The sequence below is a fragment of the Vulpes lagopus genome, chromosome 5 (genome assembly GCF_018345385.1).
Source record: "Vulpes lagopus strain Blue_001 chromosome 5, ASM1834538v1, whole genome shotgun sequence".
Classification (NCBI taxonomy): Eukaryota; Metazoa; Chordata; class Mammalia; order Carnivora; family Canidae; genus Vulpes; species Vulpes lagopus.
Genome location: NC_054828.1, coordinates 44,419,110 through 44,441,135, shown reverse-complemented (window position 1 = coordinate 44,441,135; position 22,026 = coordinate 44,419,110). Strand labels below are relative to the sequence as shown.

General features: G+C 42.9%; 1 long non-coding RNA gene and 1 other non-coding gene across 2 annotated transcripts in view; both read left to right on the top strand.

The window, feature by feature from the left end:
* The window catches only part of LOC121490445, a 31,840-nt gene extending 15,646 nt beyond the window's left edge, over nucleotides 1-16,194 (top strand). Inside the window, exon 3 of the long non-coding RNA XR_005987674.1 lies at nucleotides 15,950-16,194. This is a non-coding gene — a long non-coding RNA (uncharacterized LOC121490445). The remainder of the gene's footprint in view (nucleotides 1-15,949) is intronic.
* On the top strand, nucleotides 9,514-9,620 carry LOC121492332. Its single transcript, XR_005988211.1, has one exon. It is a non-coding gene; the product is annotated as a U6 spliceosomal RNA (small nuclear RNA).
* Nucleotides 16,195-22,026: the final 5,832 nt, after the last annotated feature.

The window sequence follows — 22,026 nt, the reverse complement described above, 5'->3', positions numbered from 1 at the left end:
GGATGACCGTGTTTTATCTGTCATCCCAGCATCCTGTGCAGTTAGTTTCCCCTTTCAGGCTCAGACATGTTCTGGTCTGGAATATAAATTACCTGGCTTCCTGCCTAGAGAGGTCAGATAACAGTTAAAGTTAACAGAGATGGTGAGAGGTGGAGGTAGAGATTAAACCCAGAGCTCCTGATTTCATTGGATTTGGTAAAAGGCAATTCTTGCCCTCAGTGAGCTTCTCATAACTTTGTCAGGAAGAAGTATTATCCCACAAAGGCAGGTAGTTCTTCAGAGAATACTGGATTTAGAATCAGGCTGGATTTAATTCTTCGTGCTACCTCTAGTTCCTGGCTGTTCTCTGGGCTCAGCTTCCTTATCTGTTAAATGGGGTTCACAATGCCTGTCTCAGAGGGTTGATGTGAGTATTAAATACAGTGCTGAGTATAAAGCTTAGTGCACAAACTTCATTTATGAAAAGAGCAGCCCGGTGTAATTCTAAATAATATAAAGGTCCAAATGTATGGAATTCTCTGAGGTAGAAAATGAAATTCTCAGTGTGTCCTGGGATGGAAGGACACCAGGCACCTTGGACAAACCCATTCTCATTTCATAGATGTTCTTTCCAAATATCCAGGGGATGGTATGCTTTAGGGATGCTGGACCATGGAAAAACTTTGAGTTGCTTGTTACAAGTCAAAGTTGTTGGCTAAGTGGTTTGGTTCTCTTAGGCCCATGTTGTAGAGTCAGAGCCTCTGGCAGTCAAATTGCTCTGGGAGTTTTCAGTAGCCAGACCTATATGATCCTGTTGGGGAACCAGCACAGGAGGCCTTCTTGTCCTGTCTCTTGTCACTAGCTTTCCTCCTGCAGGAGCCCTGGCCATGAAGAGCCTCTGAAAGGCCACATCTCTGTTAGAGTACCTACCACCCTGCTGGTTAGGGGCCTGGGTCAGAGGCCGGTGGCGGCTTGTTCATATCCTCTGTGGCCCTGGCAGTGCCCAAGTCTCTAAGTAAATACCTCTCTTGTCTCCTGGTCAGCACAGGAAGGGGTTTTGGGTTTTCACTTCTGAACTAGCAGGAAAGGACGAAGGACCTGGATGAAAATAACAACAAAAACAACACTTTTTTTACACTTCAAAATGGTTCTTTGCACATTTGATCCTAAAATCTCACTTATTCTTAGCAGTGAACATAATTCAGAAGGGCTTGTGGGGAGGTTTATTTTCCATTTCCCATGTTTTCTTTTTCTTCTTGTTTGAATGTAGCATTTTCTTCTGCATCTTCCAAAGAAGGTAGAATATTCCAGAACAAGGGCATGTTTTAAAGGACTACATGCTGAACATGAACTAATATTATTGGACAAAAAGTTTTAGACTATTCTGCTCTTATGTCTATCACAATAATAATTTCTGAGATTTTGTGAACATTCACTATGTGCCAGATACTGCCAAGTGCTTTACAAGCATGATCTCATTTAATTCTATTAAGAATCTCTGAGTTTGATGCTGTTATTATCTCTGCTATTCAAATGCTGAAACCAAGGCTTAGGGAAATTAACTTGCCCCAAGTTCCCAGCTAGAAAATTCCGGAGTATGAAGGCAGATCTCTCTGATGTCAACAACCACGTCTTAACTCTATATTGACTTGCCTCCCATTGTGCCTCTTAACCTATAGTGTGCCAGCCTCTGCCCTAGAGGAGAGCTCTGTTGGCAGGTTTTTGGCTATGAACTTCCATGGCATAGTTGAAATATTTTTGCCCAGTTCTGATTGAAACCTCCCTCTTCCTTCACCTCCTCCTCCTCCTCCTCCTTCTTTCTTTCTTTCTTTTTTTTTTTTTTTAAAGAATAAGAAAGTCCCAAATACCTGCTGGTTGCCATATCTCCCAGCTTATGTGGTCAACATTTCATTACATTAGCATTTGTTTTCACTAAAAAAGTAATCACATTACTGCCTTTCATGTCACATTAGTGAAAATGGATACCAATATGATACATATTAATAGAATATGATGGGAAATTGCTAATACAATTAGACTTTCACATTTTATTAGTTCTGGAGTGACACCATGCGCTGAAGAACAGCTCACTTTAATGGTGATGAAGAACAAGGTGGAAGGTGGTAGATGCCTTTCTATCCTATAACAGAGCAAGCTCCCAGGGGGCCCTGGTGCATTCATGGGGTCCCATGCTCAGTTTCTGAGCCCCACTTCCTGTTATTTCCAGTAACATGAGCACCTTTTGGATTTGGGCTAGGAGAGGAGTTCCTCCTTCACAGCCAGGCTGTGTTGCCTGAATTGTGGTCATTAAAGTATCATGTGATATGATACTGCTTGGGTGGCCCCAGATCAGATAGAATTAATATTTTATTATCCCTTCTGTGGAGGGTGCTGGTGAAGAGGGGGGACACAGGAAAAGGAAATGTCCCCAGGGCCCTTCCCAGCACTCAGCAGTAGCTTTCTCAAAGTCCTCTGCCTTTGACTGTGGGCCTTAGGAGGAGTGTTTGGTTGCTTTGTCCTCTCAGAGATCTTCTTTCTGTCCTTCTCTCCCTGCCTCCCTATCCCCCTTTTCTCCATTCACCCAAGTGATAGGAGGAAATCTCTTGACGTGTCACTCATGGACATTGTTTGAGGGATATTGTAGTTCATATTCAGTCTTGGTTAATTGTCTCCTGGCACACTGGATGATTTTGGTGACTGTGTCTCCTCATGTCCCTCACTTGAAACACTGTCCAAATCCAATTTGTCTCTTCAGGCCTACTTCAAATCCTGTTTTTCCCATGAAGCCATCCCTATATACCCCAAGCTAATGTTATCCTTGAGTTGAACATACACTGTACACCTGCTTTTATGTTCTCATATGACTTGGCTAACAAGTTACAGTGGCCACTTCCTGGCCTTGTTCAAAAGAAAAACTGTAATTCCAAACTGAGAGTGAAACAGATAAAACCTCTTAAACGTACTGTTAGACTTGAAAGAACATGAGGGCCACTGTGAAATCCTCAAGGTGTGGGGTATGGTACAGTCTGGTAAGTAGTGGCCAGGACTCAGAGAGGGTAGGGTCCTTGCTTTCTTTTTCTCTGCAGCTTGTCTCTTGGCATTTTTATTTTATCTGCCTTTCCCTAGAATAAGATCCAGAATTTGGGACCTTGGATGGAAACCTGTGGTGTGATAATTGGGAAGAAACACTGTGGCAATTAAGGAAGATGTCTATTGCCTTGACAAAAGGATTCACTTTGAGGGGAGGGGAAGAAGGGAAAAAGCAAAAAATGAGATAAGGGTAACATGGCTTTTAAGTAAGAAATGATTTACTTTGGAGAAAGCTACACATTGTGGAAAAAATACAGAGACCTCATGGCCTCAAGAATAGTTAGGCATCCTAAATCATAATGGCAGCAGAGACTTCATTTGCCAGCTTGTTCTAGCTCCTCTGCAGGGAGGGCACCATGGGAAGCTCTGGAGAGAACAGGGATAAGCAGCAAGTGGGAACTTGCCTTCCAGAAGCTCATGAAGCTCCATGGCCCAGGAGCAAGGCCTCTGGTCTGCAGGTTGGGAAACCCGAGTGTACCCTTTGGGTTTCTCACTTGAAGAACTGAAGGGAGCTATATTAGGTGATATGTAAGGCTATGTCTTACTCTCAAATTCTGTAATTCTTCTGAAGGGTGCACATCCCAGGTGTGCCAGGTGAGAGAGCCTGAACATCAGACTGGGTGTCATAGTGTGGGGAGGTTGGTATGGATGTGGGTGAGATCTGGTAAGATCTAGATTGCTGGAGCAGGAGGGCTAGGCAATGCCCTCAGATCAGGAGAAGGCACTAGCAAAGGTGGGACATGGGTAACTGTGAATAAAAGGGTTTCTGTAGGCAGGCTGAATTGCAAGGCTGGAGCCAGATGGTTGGCAGCATGGGATAGCAGCCTAGAAAAAGTGTGGACTTGACCGTGTAGGTATAAGGAAGCCAGTGAAGGCGGATTCTGTCTTTCGCTGGAGCTTGCTTCTCTGATGGCTCATGAAGGGCCCTCAGGAAGGCAGCCAGTTCTGTCCAGTTCTTGTGCCGGCCCTGGAGTGCTGGCAGATGATTCTGTCGTCAGTGCTGGGGGCTCTGGGAGGTGGATGTGAAGGAAGCCAGCGTAAGGTGGAGAGATGTTGGATGGGTAGGTTTGCTTCTCAGTTTCCAAAGTGAAGGGAAGGCTGAGGGTGTATCAGGGGCCTCTTTCAAAATTCATTTCCAGTATGCCTCTTAGAGGGTGAGAGGCTTTCAAAGCAAAGCAGATGAAGTCCCCAGCCAGCCTGGCTTAGTCATTCTTCCTCTCCCATCCAGGTGGCTTGGTGAGCTTCTCACTCTTGCCTTTTCAGAACACACGAGACACATAGAACCCCAGTTTGACGGTGGCTGTGGGAGCATGCTGGCTTAGGCTGAGTCCCACAAGATCCCACACGAGGTGAAAGTAAAATTGAGGCAGTAGCCAATCACTTGGTGAACCTGAAGAATCCTGACCCAGTGTTCTAGGCCGGGGGTTGTGGCCACAGAATGTCCCTTGAGGTGGAGAACATTGCATTACTGTTGCAGCATCACTGTTGCCGTCATGAGGAGGATCGCTCAGCCCTCCAAACATGCCATTGACTGGTGTGGTCCTTTCTGTTTGTTCTTCCTCTTGCCGGTGTGTTTCCTAAACGCACATGTGAAATGGGTATTTGTAAGTTCCACGGATTACATATTGAAATCGTTATCACCATTCAGGCCACTATAACAAACAATACTGATTATAGAGCAGGGAGATATTTTGTAATTATAATGTTCTTCAAACTTCTCTGATTGACACTCAGCATATTTAAACAGGGATGATCAAAAATTATGTTCACAGCGCGGGCCTTGTCTTCCCTTCGGCAGCACAAAAGCTTGCCTCGGTAGGTAACAGCCACCAGGCTGCCTTTGAGCAGCTGTGTCGAGATGGGATTCGGTTTCTTTGGGGTGGGGGTGGGGGAAGACACCCCGGCTTTCAAATCAAAGACAATTCAGTTTAGATGAAGATGTACCTTGTGGAAATAAATAAAAGGAGGCGCAGTGTACCGTCAGCTGGCCGTCTTAAATCAATAATGCAGGCAGTCCATCTTGCATGTCCATTCAGCTCCTCACTCATTCTGCGTGAGGGGGAGGAGCACCTGCCTTCCAGCCTGGTCCCAGAATAAAAGCCGTTATCGAGAAGTGTCCGGGGGTGCCAGTGAGTCTTGCTCTGCTCGTCGAGGCCGCTGGAGCTGGCCTGCCGGTGTGCCTGCCAGAGGTCTGAGGGTGTTAATGTCCCTTAGCTCCAGATCACACAATCTGCATCCATTATTTTGCCAAGCAGGGACACCTGGACGGGAGGCACTATTTTCTTTCAGTGGCCCCTGGCTTATAAAACAAAACCAGCAAAGAGCACGTAATCCCTTTGAGTATTCTTGTGGTGTGCCTAATGGGGGTTTTGAGAGTGCCAGGTACCGTGAGAAGACTCTGGGAAAAAAAAGAAAAAAAAAAAAAAAGAATCAGGAAGGCAGCATTTTTAAATCATCTTTGTTTACAAAGTGGTGACATTCCGTCTTGAATCAAAGGGAACAGTTTCCAGGTAGAGAAGTCTCTGGTTTGTCTTTTGTCACCTACCAGCTACCAATATGTCTCTCCTCCAAACTTTGCACAAAATCAACTTACCTTGATTTAAGCAACAAAGAAGGAAAGGGCTTGGGGGTTCAAAGGGCGGGCAAGGGGGAAGCTTTTAAAAGATTATCCTTTTGGGGTTTTTGATAGATTAAGAGGGTGATCAGACTAGGCTGCATCTTAATAATAGGGCCGTGCGAATTTTGGCTCGACTAATGGAAGCTCTTTTGTCAATTTCCTGTACCCTGTACTTGAAGGACTCAGGAAATGGCCCGACTGGCCCACCTTTGATACCTAGAAGCGGCTTAATGAGATTTAAAGGTGTGCTACCATGACTGGAGTTTCCCACATTAAGTCTAAGTTACACACACTCTCCTCCTTGCGCTGGCCCCTCGCTGGCTTTGTTGCCTGTCTGCTAGAATCCAGAACATGTTTTCTCTATAGAAGTAACAGCCGAAAGCGGGCAGCTGAGTTTCTGAACAGAAATTGTATTTCTAAGAAGGGTGTTTTTTTTTTTTTTTTAAGGTTCTATTCAGGACTGTGTCTCTGAAATATTATCTATCATAAAAAACATGACATGAATTTACTATGGCAGTCAGCTGCAATTTTTAAATACACTCGTTAGGTTAGTGAGTAACATCTTCCCTTCCCAAAGAGACAGAGGAGAGAAGGAACATCAGACTGTTATTTCTTGGGGGTGGATGGGGAGGGCTGTGGGCGAGGCCATGCCAGAACGTGTGAGCTCAGATGGGGCCCAAATGTTTCTGATGGAATATTTGAGCTGGAAATATTCGACGTGAAAGATCCCGCCTCAAGGAGCACTCTGTCAGCTGGAAAGGGGCTGGGAGTTGTGATGAGTCCGCCTGTGCCTGTTAGGTGGGTTTGAGAGTGGAGCTGCCTGGGCAGGGCGTGGGGGTGACAACGCCATTCTTGCTAACCTTGTATGATTGTGGATTTTTAGGTGACCCTCAAGGAAGCAAAAAGGTCTGCCACTGGTCATGACTCTGAAGGGCCTTGGTATAACAGAGTAGACCCTAGGTAAAGTGGGTGAGTAATGCTCTCAGAACCCTGTTCATTTTGTTGACTGCTTCCTTGCAGGGAATTAGGCCTGGTTGCCTGGAAGCAGGAAGCTCCTCTGCTGGCCCTAAGGCTGGAGATCCTGCACCATACCACCTACTGAGAGTAGACCTCCCTTCCTGGGAAGCTGCCAGTCAAGACTTGTTTGCCATTCCAGAGCTTCTTTAAATTTTAGCCCCAAGGGGTTAGAGATGAACTTGACTATAGCACGTTCTCTGTCCATTCCAAGTAAAATTTCAAGTTACTGGTCTTCTTTAGCACTGTGATTATCCGCACACCCATGGAAGTGGCCCCTAGACTCCTCCGTGGCCCCTTGCCGGTCTACTGTCACTAGGCACAATCAGACCTATGATGCTGCTTCCAGCTTCTGAATCAGACAACAGAATGAATCTCACATTTCCCAAAGAATCAAGGCCCGAGTTGCATAGGAGTCAAGCTGATAACCATGTAGATTGATATTTAAAGGGGCAAAGCTCCCAGGATTATTTCAAACTGATTTTCAAGATACACAGTATCCATATACCATATTTGAATCCAGTTTTGAATTGTCCACAGATGTACTTGAGGAATCAGTGAACATAAGTGGGATGGATAGGTCTTGGTAGAGTTCAAGTTTTTTCTCTTTTACCTCATTTAGCCTTATAAGAATGGATTCTTTCTTCTTTTTTTCCCCATCTGATGCTCAGGATTTATAAATATCAGATCCCCCTTTGCCATCATTGGCCTGGCATCAGCTAACCTTTCTCTCGGTTTTCCTTCTGTGGTATTTGAGGCACCACTTGGGAGAAATCAAATATAAACTGACCTATTTTACAGATAGGCTGAGAAATTTGTGTGATTTTTTTTTTTTTAATGCACATCTGTTTGAAATATCTGTGAATAGAAGCCATTGGAATGCTCACACATGGCTCCTAAAAATGTGTGAAGGGCCAGGTAAGGTTGGAGGTTACATGTTCAGGCGCCCCAGGAGGAGGCTGGCTGATGTGGCTGTGGGCCAGTGGCTGCGGGCTGTACCACCTGTGATGAAGACCGACATGCATGAGACTTGGAGGTAAACTGACCTCAGTCCAAACGCCAGTGCCACCACTTAGTAACTGTGTGACTTTGAAAAATCACTTAGATCTTCTGAATGGTGCCCTTAGCTGTGGAATGGGGATAATGCCTACCTCATGAGATTGCTGTAAGCTTTCCATTTTTTGAGCACAAGCCACAGTAAGAAATGCAGTTTATATCACAACCTGGCACACACAGATACATCACTCACACTTATGAAACTGAAGCAAACGTTTCATGAAACAGTTTTTACGTATATACTAAAGGTAGCTCCTGGTATTTTCTACTCTATTGTATTTTCTATTGAACAAGGTTATTATAATCCATCAAATTGATTTCAGGACCAAATAATAGTTTGTAATGCAGAATTTGAAAAACACTATAGGTATATTTAATACATGTACATTCTGTTAATATGTTGAAGGACCAGAATCTTTTTTTTTTCAGAATCTTTATTAATTAGGATACAATCAGCTGTGCTACAGAAACAAGCCCTGACATAGCTGGGCCATAACACTATGGGAGTTCATTTTTTGCTTTTGTCAAGTTCAGTGTGGATTGGGCAGGTTTTTAAGGCAAGTCTCCTCTCTCTGGATCCAGGTGGCTTCCATCATATTACTTTGTCATCTTCACATGTGGCCTTCACAGTTGCCACAAAAAGGAAGAAGAGAAATGGCATAATCCTGGATGCTTTTAAGGGTTCGGAAGTTGCATGATCACTGTTACCACCATTCCAATGGGCAGAGCTCACTCAGGTGCATGGCTGCAACCCAACTGCCAGGGAGGCTGGGACATGCAGTCTTCCTGTGTGTGCTGGAGAAGAAAACAGTAAGGAGGTACAATGAATGACATAAGCCATATACCGTAGTATTAAGGCAGGGTCCAGGGAAGGTCTTTGATGTATACTGAGGCTCAGCAATCGAGTAATTAAGGTGTAGGGTTGGTCTGATTTGGGGTGATGCTGGCTAGCTGCAAGGCAACAGCCCAAATTGATGACTTCAGGGGGCTTTGTGGTTTTCTTTATGACATCTCATCATTCTGAAGTTTCACACACTCACTTGTGGGTGTGGACAGTTTTCTATAACTAGTGTGAGTTTACTTGTTGCTGGACCTTTAGGGCCTCAGTGGTGGCATTCTTCTAGGGCAGTGAAATAGGACATAAAGCTCTCTTTTCCAACTGGTGAGCCTGGGCCAACTGTTAGTGCCTATCACTAACTGGTAGTTATAGTGAACATTTATATTGAGTGCTTACCATGTGCTTATAAGTATTGAGCTAAGTAGTTCACAAGCGGGATGCCTGGGTAGCTCAGCGGTTGAGCGTCTGCCTTCGGTTCAGGGCGTGATCCTGGGATCTGGGATCGAGTCCCGCATCAGGCTCCCTGCATGGAGCCTGCCTCTCCCTCTGCCTGTGTCTCCGCCTCTCTCTCTGTGTCTTTCATGAATAAATAAATCATTAAAAAAAAAAAAGTAGTTCACAAGCTTTATCTTATTATCACAGACTTATTAGGCAGAATCTTGGACATCTTAGTCTCCTTTTGAGATCATTTGTACTGAAAAATTTACTTCACAGGAGGAAAAAATGCTCCAGTTCAGGGCTGTTATTTCCCTAGAGTTGCACAGAACCTGGGTATATATTGGTTATATAGTGGTTATACTAGGATCCAAAGCCCAGATTTCTTGATTCCCTTCAAGAGGGACATGAGGGCAATGTGGGGTACATGTTAGTGGCCTTAGCAGAATGTTCATTGAACCTTCAATTTAGAATCTTCAGTTTTGTGCTCGCTTCGGCAGCACATATACTAAAATTGGAACGATACAGAGAAGATTAGCATGGCCCCTGCGCAAGGATGACACGCAAATTCGTGAAGCGTTCCATATTTTTTCAGCGCTCACCCCAATAAAAGCAATTCCAACCTTAAAAAAAAAAAAAAAGAATCTTCAGTTTTTTCCTGGTATACACACCAGAAATTCTAATTAGTACTGGAATAGAATGCCCCCAAAATTGTAGCTACTATTAAACTTCGAGCTTTCATTGAACTGATCATTGTAGGTAGAAATATCTGAAGTTGTCTCAAAAGCCAGCTCAGGTATGGGCCTGGTAATTTAAACTATTACCAATACCAACTTAAGGAAGAAACACACATCTAGATTGTCATTAAAGATCCTTATCCATGGTTTTTACTTGTTTTCACATAAATCTGCATGCTATCCTCTATTACTCAGCAATCCTTGGTAGCTACCAGTACTAAAGAGAAAAATTGAAATTTGCCAAAAGAACGCAAATGTGCTTCTGACAATGACAGGACAGAGTGAGGGAGGTGGTTTAAGCCACAGCCTATGGGATGTAAGTTCTTCTTAAGGAAGGACTGTCTAGCAGCAAAGCAGTTAAGCTCACGTAGAGGTAGGTGAGGAGGGTTCCATTGCGTCTCTCTTGGGAGGTCTTTATTGGTGCTTCTCTAGATTGGCTCAAGTCAGAGGTGCTGACCTATGACTTGCTCAGTTTTCCTCGCTAGGGAGAGGGATTCTATGATTTCTTGAAATTACCTCCTAGTTCAGTATAATGAATGTCTCCTTAAGTAATTATAGAAAGTAACAATCTGTGATGTGTATACATGCACATAGGCAGTTTGCACACACATGGCCCATGTCCAAGTGTCCTTTGCCCCCTGAGGAGGGCCAAAGGGCATGAATGTTTAGAGTGAGGTTTTCCTAGCTTGGCCTGCTCAGATTTTGCAGTCTTACCATCTTTGCAGCTGTACATGTGACGTTCTTTTTCTGTTTTCACACTCCCCCACCCTTTTATATTTTAGGATCAAGAAGAGGGCCAAAATTTGAGACTAGTCAGATAGGTGCTTTAAGTGTCTGTGCCCCCTCTCCCTCTACCCTGCTTCTGCAAATGTGGTGGTTCTTTCAAGCTCATATTTACTTATGCTTCCTGAAAGGGGTGCAGATAAGAGGTGCAGCATCTCACAGCCTCACTGTTAGCTAGTATTTAAAAGGATGCACTGCTTGGCCGGTGCCTGGGCTCCCAGGGCCTACTCTGTGGTCTGCACTCAGTTGGGGAGAGCGTTTTTGTGCTGTGCATGTACTGATAATTTTATTAACTGGAAACCAAGCTTTTCCACCTCAACACAGACTCCTGATATTCTTGCATAATATGTTTGACATTTCTGAGACAGTGCAGTCTGAGGAGAATGAGCCCTGAATTGGGAATCAGGAGTGCCAGTTTTTGTCCAGATTTGGCTGTTGTCCTACTCCTTCTCCTTAGGCAGCTCACATAACCTGTCTGTGCCTCATTTACCTTCCTTTCCCTACCTGGAAAATAAGGACCGTTTCCTCTGCCTCCTCCAAGTTAGAGACGTCAGGTACACCCAGGCTATTTATTTGGTGCCTTTGGTGGGGAAGATATGCTATACATTCATGATGGCTCTTTTTGCCTTTGTTGTGGTTATAGTTATTTTATTCATTTTTAAATGGCTTGGTAGAAACCACTGTGAACCCAGTATCAGGACAAACCATATCTTACAGTGATCTACTGTTGAGATGCGATCTTTCAGAGCTGTGATATGATTTCCAAGTGTGGCTTTCTGAATGAGAGCCAGCATTTGTCCCAACTCTTGAGATCCAGCTGGTTGGGTCCCTATTCTGAGAGATGTGTGCATCCTTCTTTTACTTTTTCCCTGGAAAAGGTAGGTTCCTTTGTGTTAGCTTTTTTGTTTGTTTTCATTCTAAAGATTTATAAGCTCCCTTCCTCTACCCCAATTCTACCTTAATTTTTTTTTTTTTTTTTGTATGTTCTGGGTGAAAGAAGGTCTCCTGAGGCTTATCACCTGCAGATGGTGCTTCTGAAAAGGAAACTGTTTCAGAAAGTTCCAAGCACTGAAAATGGGTGTGTAATGAACCCTGTTTTGCATCTTTAATTATAGCATTTGCCACTGTGCATGCTGTAATCATATGCTTTCTCTAGAGCCAAAGCAATGTGCAATTCCAGGTCCATTCATTAGTGAACCGGCAAATCAATCACAGGTCTTGTCAAAAACATCACTGCAGTATGAGGGTCCCTTTGCATAGACCATGAGATCAGATCTGTGATGGACTTCTTCTCCCTGAGGGGTTCAAAGACCTTCTTAACAAATGTCTTGCTCACATGTGCAGGTTCTCTGATATCTGTCTGTCTCTCTTGCTTCCTCTCTTCCTCCCTGCTCCTGTGTCATATAGTGACTGCTGGTCCTTGGAAAACACGACTTGCCTCTGACATTAGACAAGTGAAGGCTGCAGGAGGCAAATGTAGGGACAGAGTGGGAGACTTCTATGATCCCAGGAAAGTGCCCAGAAGTTCTCTTGGCTTACAAATATCTTGCTTATTCAGGTTTCACAAAGTATAAAATTTCTCCACCAGGAGTAGGATTTTGGGTTAAGCATTCCCCTTGTAGGAGAGGGTCTTCACATTTAAACAGCAAATACTTGCTAGAGGTAAACCAGAGCCTGTACAGTTATAAACATTTGTTTGTAGCAAACTCTTCTCTCCCTACCTGAGGGTCTTAGAGCAAAGACTGAGGGCCTGCTGGGTGTCAGTGTGGAGACTGCAGCTTTGCTGTGGGCAAAAGGCTGGAAGGGGCTGGAGGGTGTTGCAGATTAATCTGGCTTCCTTCCCGGTCATGCTGGAGCCTACCCTCAGTGAGCAAAGATTTGGGCTAAGGTGAAGAGGGAAGAGTAAGGTGGTGATAAGATCAGACCAACAATGTTCAGAGTTCAGATGTCACAGCTTCTAAATGATTGGCCAATGTCACATTAAGGCCTGGGCTTCTCTTTTTTTTTTTTTTTTTTTGGCCTGGGCTTCTCTTTAGGAAAGGTGTTGAGTTTGTATGTGTATCACCGAATGTTTCTTCAACATATTTATTCTTATTATTAATAATTAACATATTAGTATCATATTTAAAATAATATATATAACATAATATGTTATTAATTATTGTTTGTTGCCTGCTTCCCCTCAAGAGAATGCCATTTCTTGAGGGCAGCTTCTCTGTTGTGTTCATTGTTGTATTCAGGTAGCTAGAACAGTGCCTGGTGCATACCATCATTGGTGCTCAATAAGTGTTTGTTGAGTAAGTTACTATGTTTATTCTTCTCTTTGGTATGTGAGAAGGCACTCTCTCCCATTCTGGCGCCTACATACTACTTACTCCTGCCCTAGGAATCCGTAGACTTGTAGGCTTGGCACCATCTTTCTTTTCTAGGGCCCTCTCAGAACTGGGACAATTGCAAATATTCGATTTCCACCCCTTTTCTTCATGTGAGAAAGCTGTAAACAGTGATATGGCAGTCTCCACGATGCTTTTCTTTACGATGCCAGTGACGGTTTATTGCAAAGGGCAAGGCCTCGGATTGAATGTAAACAAACACAGCCCATGAGTTTAAAATAGACCATTGAGCAGCTCACAAAATAGGCCCCTTGTTTTTAAAAGAGCAGTGGACGCTCTCAAGAAATAATAAGAAATAATAAGTCTGGAAGCTGGATGGAAAGCTCTGATGCTTTCTGGCTGCGTTTGTCCTTCGAACTTTCTTTGCGTTTGGCATGCCTGTGATATAGCTACTGCCAGCCACGGCCCAGGAGCTGCAGGCGATGGAAAGTTTATCTTACTGCTGAAGGGAAATGGAAATCTCTTTGTAAAAGCTGCAACATGCTTGTTGTGCTAATATCCAAGAGATGCAGAGTCCCTTTGCTGAGGGAGTCCAGTGTTTATCCTGAGGAGCTGGAGATTTGAGGATAGACAAAATAAGGTCTGGAACATGTATGACCTAGAGACATTTTCTTAGTATCAGCTAGCCTGTGTTTCCTCATCTGCAAAAGCAGGGCATTAGTGCTTATGTTATAGGCTTGTTGAAATGGGATGATGTGAATGTAAATTCCATGAGTTTGGGGCTTCCTTTGTTGAATTTGTTTCTCCACATCCAGTGCCTCACACCGCTCTTGGCATCTGAGAGGTGACAGCAGCACTAACCCCTTCTACAAAGGAGCAGTAGAGGACAGCAGAGTTCCTTTGTCAGCAGTTTGGAGGCATAAATAGCATTCTTTTCCCTTCCTTCCCTCCAGAATCTTTGTTCTTTAAAAAAAAAAATGTAAACACACACCCACAAATAATGTATTAGTACATTCTCATTGTAAAACACTTTAACAGGTAAGAAATATATTCAACTTCTTCCTAAAATAACCATTGTGAAAGTGTTTCTCTCCAGAGACTACGTATCTGTATCTTCTATCTTTGTCTGTCTGTCTATTTCTATCATGTATTTCTATAGCTGTCTGTCTTCCTCTGTATCTATTTGTGATGCTTAATTTTATGTGTCAACTTGGGCCAAAATGGACGGATCTTTGGTGAAACATTATTCTGGATGTTCTGTGAAGGTGTTTTTTAGATTAGATTAACATTTAAATTGGTAGACCTCCAGTAAAGCAGATCCCTGTCCATACTATAGGTAGGTCTCATCCAGTCAGGCTGATGGCCTTAATAGAACAAAGGATGCCTTTGGATTCAAACTGCAACTCTTTCTTGGGCTTTTACCCTGCCAACCTACCCCACAGATTTTGGACTTGCCTGTACCATCACGTGAGCCAAGGCAGTAGAACTAATACATTGAGCTTGTGCTCTCTCTCTCTCTCTCTCTCTATCCTTTTGGTTCTTTTCTCTAGAGAACCCTGACTGAGATCTCTATCATATCCTAGCCTGTTCTCTTTTGCTTCCATCTGTCCATCTATCCATAGCAGGATAATTTATTGAAATTAATTTGTGTTCCATTCTTATTCTGTTTTCTTCTCCCATTCTCAGAAGGAGCCAACTTTGTTTATTATGAAGTCAAAGCTGACATTGTTTGCCCACAGCTTCCCTTTCTGAAACCTCCAGCAACTTGGGAGTTGGGTGCATGGTAGGATTGGAAAGAGTCATAAGCTCTGAGATGGGGAGATACGGAGATTCTGCAAGATGAGAAACAGCTTCTATGGGATGGGATTTTTCCATACCTTTTTACCTTTTCTTTGGGCAAGGACAGGGCCTATGGGATGGGTAAGTTGCCTCATGTACCCAGAGAGGGACTCTTATGCTCAAAGATAATATAGTGATTCCAGTGTCTTTTAGATCATATAATAACCAGGGTAAACCAAAGGCTAGAAGGGCCACATTGACATTTTTGTTTTGTATGACAGTTTTGTTTTGTATACACAGAGGGGTAGAGAGTGATGAGGTATAGGTCAGAATAATGACTGATATTGTATATAGTGGTCTAGCTCTGATAACATTAACATAAAAATGTATATATACTATATGCCTAGTTTTAAGTGTTCCAAGTGTTCCTTTTTCTTTTTGAGTGTGAAAGTGTTTCAGGTGGGACTTGGATTTTTCATTTACTACATCTTGGATGTCTTGCCATAACTCTCATTCTTTTAAATATTCTGTAAAATATTCCATATTACTGGGGCAGCTGGGTAGCTCAGTTGGTTCAGCATTCGATTCTTGACTTTGGTTCAGGTCATGATCTCAGGGTTGTAAAGTGGAGCCCTGTGTTGGCTCTGCACAGAGTCTGCTTGAGATTCCCTCTCTCACTCTGCCTCTGTCCTTTGCCCCTCACTTGTGCTCTCTTTCTCTCTCTCAAATAAATAAATAATCTAAAAAATATTCCATATTATTGATGTGCCTTAATTTGTGTAAACTATTTTCTATTGCCAAATATTTAGATTGTTTCCATTTTTAAAATTGTAAACAGTACTTCAGTGAATATGTTAACACTGGGTAATTATTCCCAATTGCCGGAAAAACTGAACCTCCTCTCCTCCCAGAATTCTCTTCTACCTTCATATGCCTGCAGCCCAGCTATATGAAGGCAATTTAGTGGCGAATCCAGAGCCAGCAGAAGAAACCATTCTCCCCACTAGAACCTGTGATCTTATGAAGAAAGTAAGACCTGGGGCAGCCCGGTTGGCTCAGCGGTTTAGCGCCGCCTTCAGTCCAGGGTGTGATCCTGGAGACCCGGCATCGAGGCCCATTTCGGGCTCCCTGCATGGAGCCTGCCTCTGCCTCTTTGTCTCTGATGAATGAATGAATGAATGAATGAATGAAGGAATGAAGGAATGAATGAATCAATCAATAAAATCTTAAAAAAAAAAAAAAAGAAAGTAAGACCTGAAGAACAATAAACTTTTCTCTGTGGCTACAGGAAATCCTGGGCTAAGTCAGGACTGGCAGTGGACACAGGAGAGTCATGGGAGATGGAGGCTGTTTGCCAGTGGGAGCAGAACCTTCCCTGATGAATCCTACACCTTCTGTGACACTTCCTGGGAACACTTGAATGTGTGGCAAATCAGACTTCCCTCTATAGTAATTCTCAAGCTGTTTACCTTTCTTTATTTCCTTTTGGAATTATTACCTTGTTTTAAAGAATAAAGACTTGTGAGAACTAAAGTCCTAGGCTCTCGTTCTCTGACACGTTTATGCGTATCATTGCTGTGCATACTTTTGTACTTTTACCATATATTTCCATAAATAATACAAACTATTGTTTTATGTGTTTTAAAATTCTACAGATCTTTTCAGCATGATGTAAACACACATGGCCAGAGACTTAGTCTTTCGTTGTAAGCCTGCCAGCCTTACTGAGTAGTTAGTGTGGTATTCACGCTTGACCAGATTTGAGAAGGTGTAACCTGGGAGGCCACCTTGCCTTCCTTCCTTACACTCATCCCACCCCTCCCGTCTGGTGCCCCTTTCCTCAGATCCCTCCACCAGGGGCTTGACATTTATTTCTGAAGGCTTTTGAAAGACTCTAGGCCAAGACCTTAGCTCATAAAAACTTAAAGATCCGTTCTCCAAGGAGACTTTTTATGGGAAAACACCTGAGAGGGAACATTTAAAAGCTAAGGAAGGAATGCATCTCTAGTGAGTGAATTCTGAGAGTGGATGGGGACCTTTTGAGCTCCTCTTTGGAGTGCTCCAGAAGTGAAAGTATATGAAGGTATGCAGCCCCGTTTATCTCCTTGGCTATCGTTGGTAACCAGACTCGGAGAAGAAAATGCTCCTTACGTTGGCTGTCCCCGATCAGGAACAGGGCTCTCCTTGAGAGGACTATTTAGAAAATCCTATTTTGGTTCACCGCATGGTAAAAGGAGGTAAACAAGTGCTGGCTTCGTTTTTAGACAGCCTTGTCCCTGGCCAGGGTGGACATGTGGAAAAATGGGAGGATGAAATACCCCACCCAGCCTTCTGACTCTGGAAGGTGCCAGGACCATGCTCAGGTGAAGCTGCTCATTCCTTCCATGGCACAGAGGATCAAGTTGCAGGGCCTCTTCTTTCCTTCCCTGCATTCCTCCCTTCCTTCTTCTTTCTTTCCTTCCTTCTTTCCAAATATCTAGGAAATGTGACTTTTCTTGTTTCAGTTATGTGCACTTTAGTATGATTTGATTTAATCTTTTTTTTTTTAAGTTCAAGGAATGTTAGTTTTGGCACAGATCTTTTTGTGTTGGTAAAAGGAAGCAACAAAGAAAAGAGGTATGAAAAGTTCCTTTTGATATCGGAACAATTTGTCATAAAATTCTACACCCCAAATCCCTGGTCTCGAAGACACTATTTTTGCCATCAGTCTTGTCACCCAAGACTCCATTCTCTCCCTTCTTTTCTTCCCTTCCTTCCCCCTCTGACACTTCTACATATGTGTCTGAATATAGTAAAGTTGCTTTGAGCTTTTTTTTTTTTTTTTCAATTATTCAACAGCTTTCAAGTGGAGAAAAATTTGGGTCTTTTAATTTCATTTTTGGCTTTTTTTTTCTTTTTTTTTTTTTTGCATGTGTGTGTCTCCTTTCTGTTTGCTAAACAGTAATTGCGGATCTTCCTGGCCACCTTTAATACTCCCAGCTAATTATCCTGAAATAAATCTCTTTCAAGCCCGCATGCCAGCAGTTCTGGGATCCGAGCGGCTCTTTCAGCTCCCGGCTGCCTGTCACTCAAATGGGCCTCAGCTGCAACTCCGAATGATGAGTATTAACCTCCCGCTGGGAAGATTCGCCCAATCTCCCCACTTCCAACAGCAGCTCCCAGGGCCGCACCACGTTCCTACCTGTTAGCCTAAGCTGGGATTTTCTTTTGCTAACGCTGTGATTTTGAAAAGTGGAAGAGGATTCCTGGGAGAAAGACACTCAGTTAACCTTCTCCTAATTGCCATTCAAGATGGAAAAGGGAAAGAAAGATGGTGGCTGTCCCAGGAGGGCAGCTGGGCCATGGAGTGGCCTGCAGCCTTGCTGGGAAGCACACTGGTCTGTTGGTGAGGGTGTGTGAGCATATCCCAGTGCAGGGGTCTGTGTTCATAGACTCCTACCTGAGGGCAGTTGATGGCTGGTGTCTGGGGACAGGCCTTGATTTGGGCTTACTGTCTTCTCTGACATCCTCCCTTCCTCTCAGATGCCCCTCACTGATGTACTTTGCTAGTTCACTGGGTTCTTCTTATTCTTCCCATCTCTGCTATTCCCTTCCAGATTTTATTTTGCCTTGTGCATCGTGATTCATCGTTTTTTGTTGCTGGTTTCCTTTTTCTTTCTTTCCTTCTTTTCTTTTCTTTTTTTTTCTTTTTTTTTCTTTTCTTTCTTTCTTTCTTTCTTTCTTTCTTTCTTCTTTCTTTTTCTTTCTCCTTCCTTCCTTTCTTCTTTTCTTTCTTTCTTTCTCCTTCCTTTCTTCTTTCTTTCTTTCTTTCTTTCTTCTTTCTTTCTTTCTTCTTTCTTTCTTTCTTTCTTTCTTTCTTTCTTTCTTTCTTTCTTTCTTCTTCTTTCTTCTTTTTCTTTCTCTATTTGAGAGAGAATGACAGAGATAGTGAGAGAGAGAGCAAGGAGAGGGAGAAGTGGACTTCCCACCGAGCAGGGAGCTTGACTTGGAGCCATCTTCTTCTTCTTCTTTCTTCTTTCTTCTTTCTTCTTCTTCTTCTTCTTTTTTTGCTGTTCTTTAGTTTGTTTATTTGTTCAGAAGTTTGTGGCTGGTCTCATTTACCTCTACGGGATGAGGCAGTGCTCTCTTTTCACCCATTTCTCTTCTGATTCCATAGGCATTCCAGCTCCCTTACCAGATCATTCTGGTGAGAAAAAGGGATGGTTACTTGGGCAGGCCCCACAGCCAGTGGGTAATAGCACAGGCTTTGAAGTAACACTAGCCAGTGCTTGGCAAAGAGTAATAGTCTGGTTAAATGAATAAATGGATGAATAAATCATAATGTAATATAACCTAGCATATCTTGTCCCCAAATATCAGGACATCTTCTTAGATTGACTTCTCTGAAACCTTTCGTCTCTGTGCTATGGAAGACCATTTACCAACTGCCAGTTCTCCTCCTTGTGGGGAACATTCCACTTCCCGGACATTGGCAGACATGGTCACCAGACTTGATTTGGCCAATAAACGTTAACTAAAGTCAATGAGTGTCACTTCCAGGTGGAAGCTATGGTAGCTTGGTATGCTTTTTCTTCTGTCGCATTTGCTGGCAGTGTTTCAGATCGTGGCTACTCCATGAGCTTGGATATTGGGGTGAGAGCCCCCAGGTGATCTGCCATTGACCTATGGTATGAACAAGAAATAAACCTTTGTAGTTCTGTGCCACTGGAATTTTAGTTTTTTAAAAAAATGATTGTGACATAATTGGACTCTCTTGACTGATGCACAAATATGCATACATATTCATTTGTATTTCTATGTGGTTTCTTTTCCTCAGCCTTTATATATACAATTTTTACCTGCCTCTGAATAAAGATCTACTTAGCTGGCCTCTTACTCTTTTTATTGCTATAAACCAAATATCAGAAAGCCAAATCCTGGCCAAAGAGAGAAATGTTTTTGTTTAGATACTTGAACTAGGTAGGTAAGTAAATTATGTGGAACACCAAATAACTCCGATGTCTATGTATCTCAAGATAAACGCAGGACTGTAACATATACTTATGAGGTTGTGTACCGAACAATTAAGGGGTGGGACATTCTTTTTTCTTCCTTTTTTAAAGAATTTATCTATTTGAGAGAGAATGACAGAGATAGTGAGAGAGAGAGAGCATGAGCAAGTAGGAGAGGGAGAAGTGGACTCCCCACTGAGCAGGGAGCTTGACTAGGAGCCTGATTTTCAGGTGCCCTGGGGCAGGACATTCTTAGAGACCACACCATGAGGGGTGCCTGGGTGGGTGGCTCAGTGGGTTAAGTGGCTGCCTTCTGTTCAGGTCATGATTCCAGGATCCTGGGACCAAGTCCTACATTGGATTCCTTGCTCAGCAGGGAACCCTTCTCCCTCTGCCCTTCCCCCTGCTTATGCGCTCTCGCTCTCTTTCTCAAATAAATAAATCTTAAAAAAACAAAAGCAAAACACCAAACATGAATGACCATGTGAACCCTTTGCTGGGCTTCTCTAACAGATGATCTGCTTACAAGAAATTTCCAGGAGCCAGGGAGCAACTGTGCAGTCCACCAACAATATAGAACCGGAGAGTTCATTCTAAGTGACTTCTGAACATTGCTGAAGTCCTCCAGGAAACTGTAATGAGAGGACCCCTAATCATGTTGCTTCTTTGTCACTACTTAAGCAAAATAAGGGCCTGATACTTCCAGACTTCCTGCCATTCTCATTTACCCCTTAACCCCTGCTCCAGAGAAGCCCATGGACTTCTGCTGCATTGTTGTTTTGGAGGACAGTGTTTTCTGATTTTCTTCTTTTGTGGGCTGTGCCTTCTGGGCCAGTCCAATAGGGGGAGCTCAGTAGATTTCACCTCACATCCATCCCCTCTGGACTTTAATCCTCCATTCAGTTACTGCCTTGCCCTGTTTGCCAAACCTTAGACGTGGTTGGTCAGGGTTCTGTCTTCAGACATACTGGTATTTTAATCCCAAGAGCACTAAACAGTGAAATGTAGTTATATGTTGGTCTTGGATTTTTTTTTTCTGTTAGAGTGTTGCAGCTTCTAACTCCAGCATGTGGCATAGAATGAATACTGTTAACTGCCAGAGGAATCCTTTGCAGCTGAGTATTTCCTGCATCTGTAAATCATCCTCCTACTGCCTATCATGACAGTTATGCAAGTGACCTTTGGGTTTCACAATTAAAAAAAATTTATGACATTGTAATCCACTCCATCCATGGGAATGCACCACACTGAGATTGTGAAATCAAAGAATGAACGAAAAACAATCATCAATGAAAACAATAAGAAAATGATGGTTTGAACTGAAAGACATTGTGTTGTAATAGGAAGAGCTTCAATCCCAGCTCTGTCACTGATTGTCCGAGTGACCTTGAGTGGATCACTTACCCTCTCTGGGTCTTAGTTTTCCTGTCTGTAAAATGTGAAAAGAACTTTTCCAGTTTCAGCATTTTACAATTCTAGAATGTAATGTTTATGATTATTGAATCATAGTAACTTCAAAAATGTATTGCTAGGTATGGTCATTTCTTAGGTTTCCTGAGAGATTCTTGTAATTGCTTTTGATAATCTTTTTTTTGTTGGGCTGATTTTTTTATCCCTTAAAAAGTTCTTCTCAGCATACTTTTGAAATTAACAAGGATACTTATCTCCATTTCACATGTGAGATCTATTGAGGTTATGTACTTTATCCAAAATAGTGTACTTTTAGTGATGGAAGTGTGGTCAGAACCTAGAAATCCCAGAGTCTCATACCTTATATTGAACAAGAGGGAGTTGTCTCACCCATGCTTACTAGAGTAGGAATTATTGAGACACAATCTACCATAATAATTAAGTTCAGTAGATGCTAATTGAATATATCTTATGTGTAGTGGTGAATAAAGTCTTAAAGAAGGTATGATCTTGTGAGGGTCAGTTATATAAACAAATGCAGAAAGTGCTGTGATAAAGGTATTTTCAGGCCTTCCTTTTCCAATCAGAATGGAGTAAGAGAGACAGGGTTTACCCTTCCACCCCCCAAAAAAACTGTGAAACTGGACAAAATATAAGCAATAAGGGCTGAGTTATTAGGCATAAAGCAACAAAGGATGGTATCCCTGAAATATGGGAAAATGAAGTGAGCCATCTGATCACTCTAGCTTAATGTCTGAAGAAAGTTTCCAAGCCATGGTACAGGAAAGGAAATCCTAGCAATTTCTGTGAGTTTAGAGGACATGGCTGCAGTCTGGGAAGGCAAAGTGATGAGAGTGCATAGGGAAGACTAGCAGAGTTGAGAGACCTTTAAAGAGATCTGTAGAGGGTCCCATCAGATTGTCAGTTGGGTGGTACTAATCAGTACATGCATGTGAGGAAACTA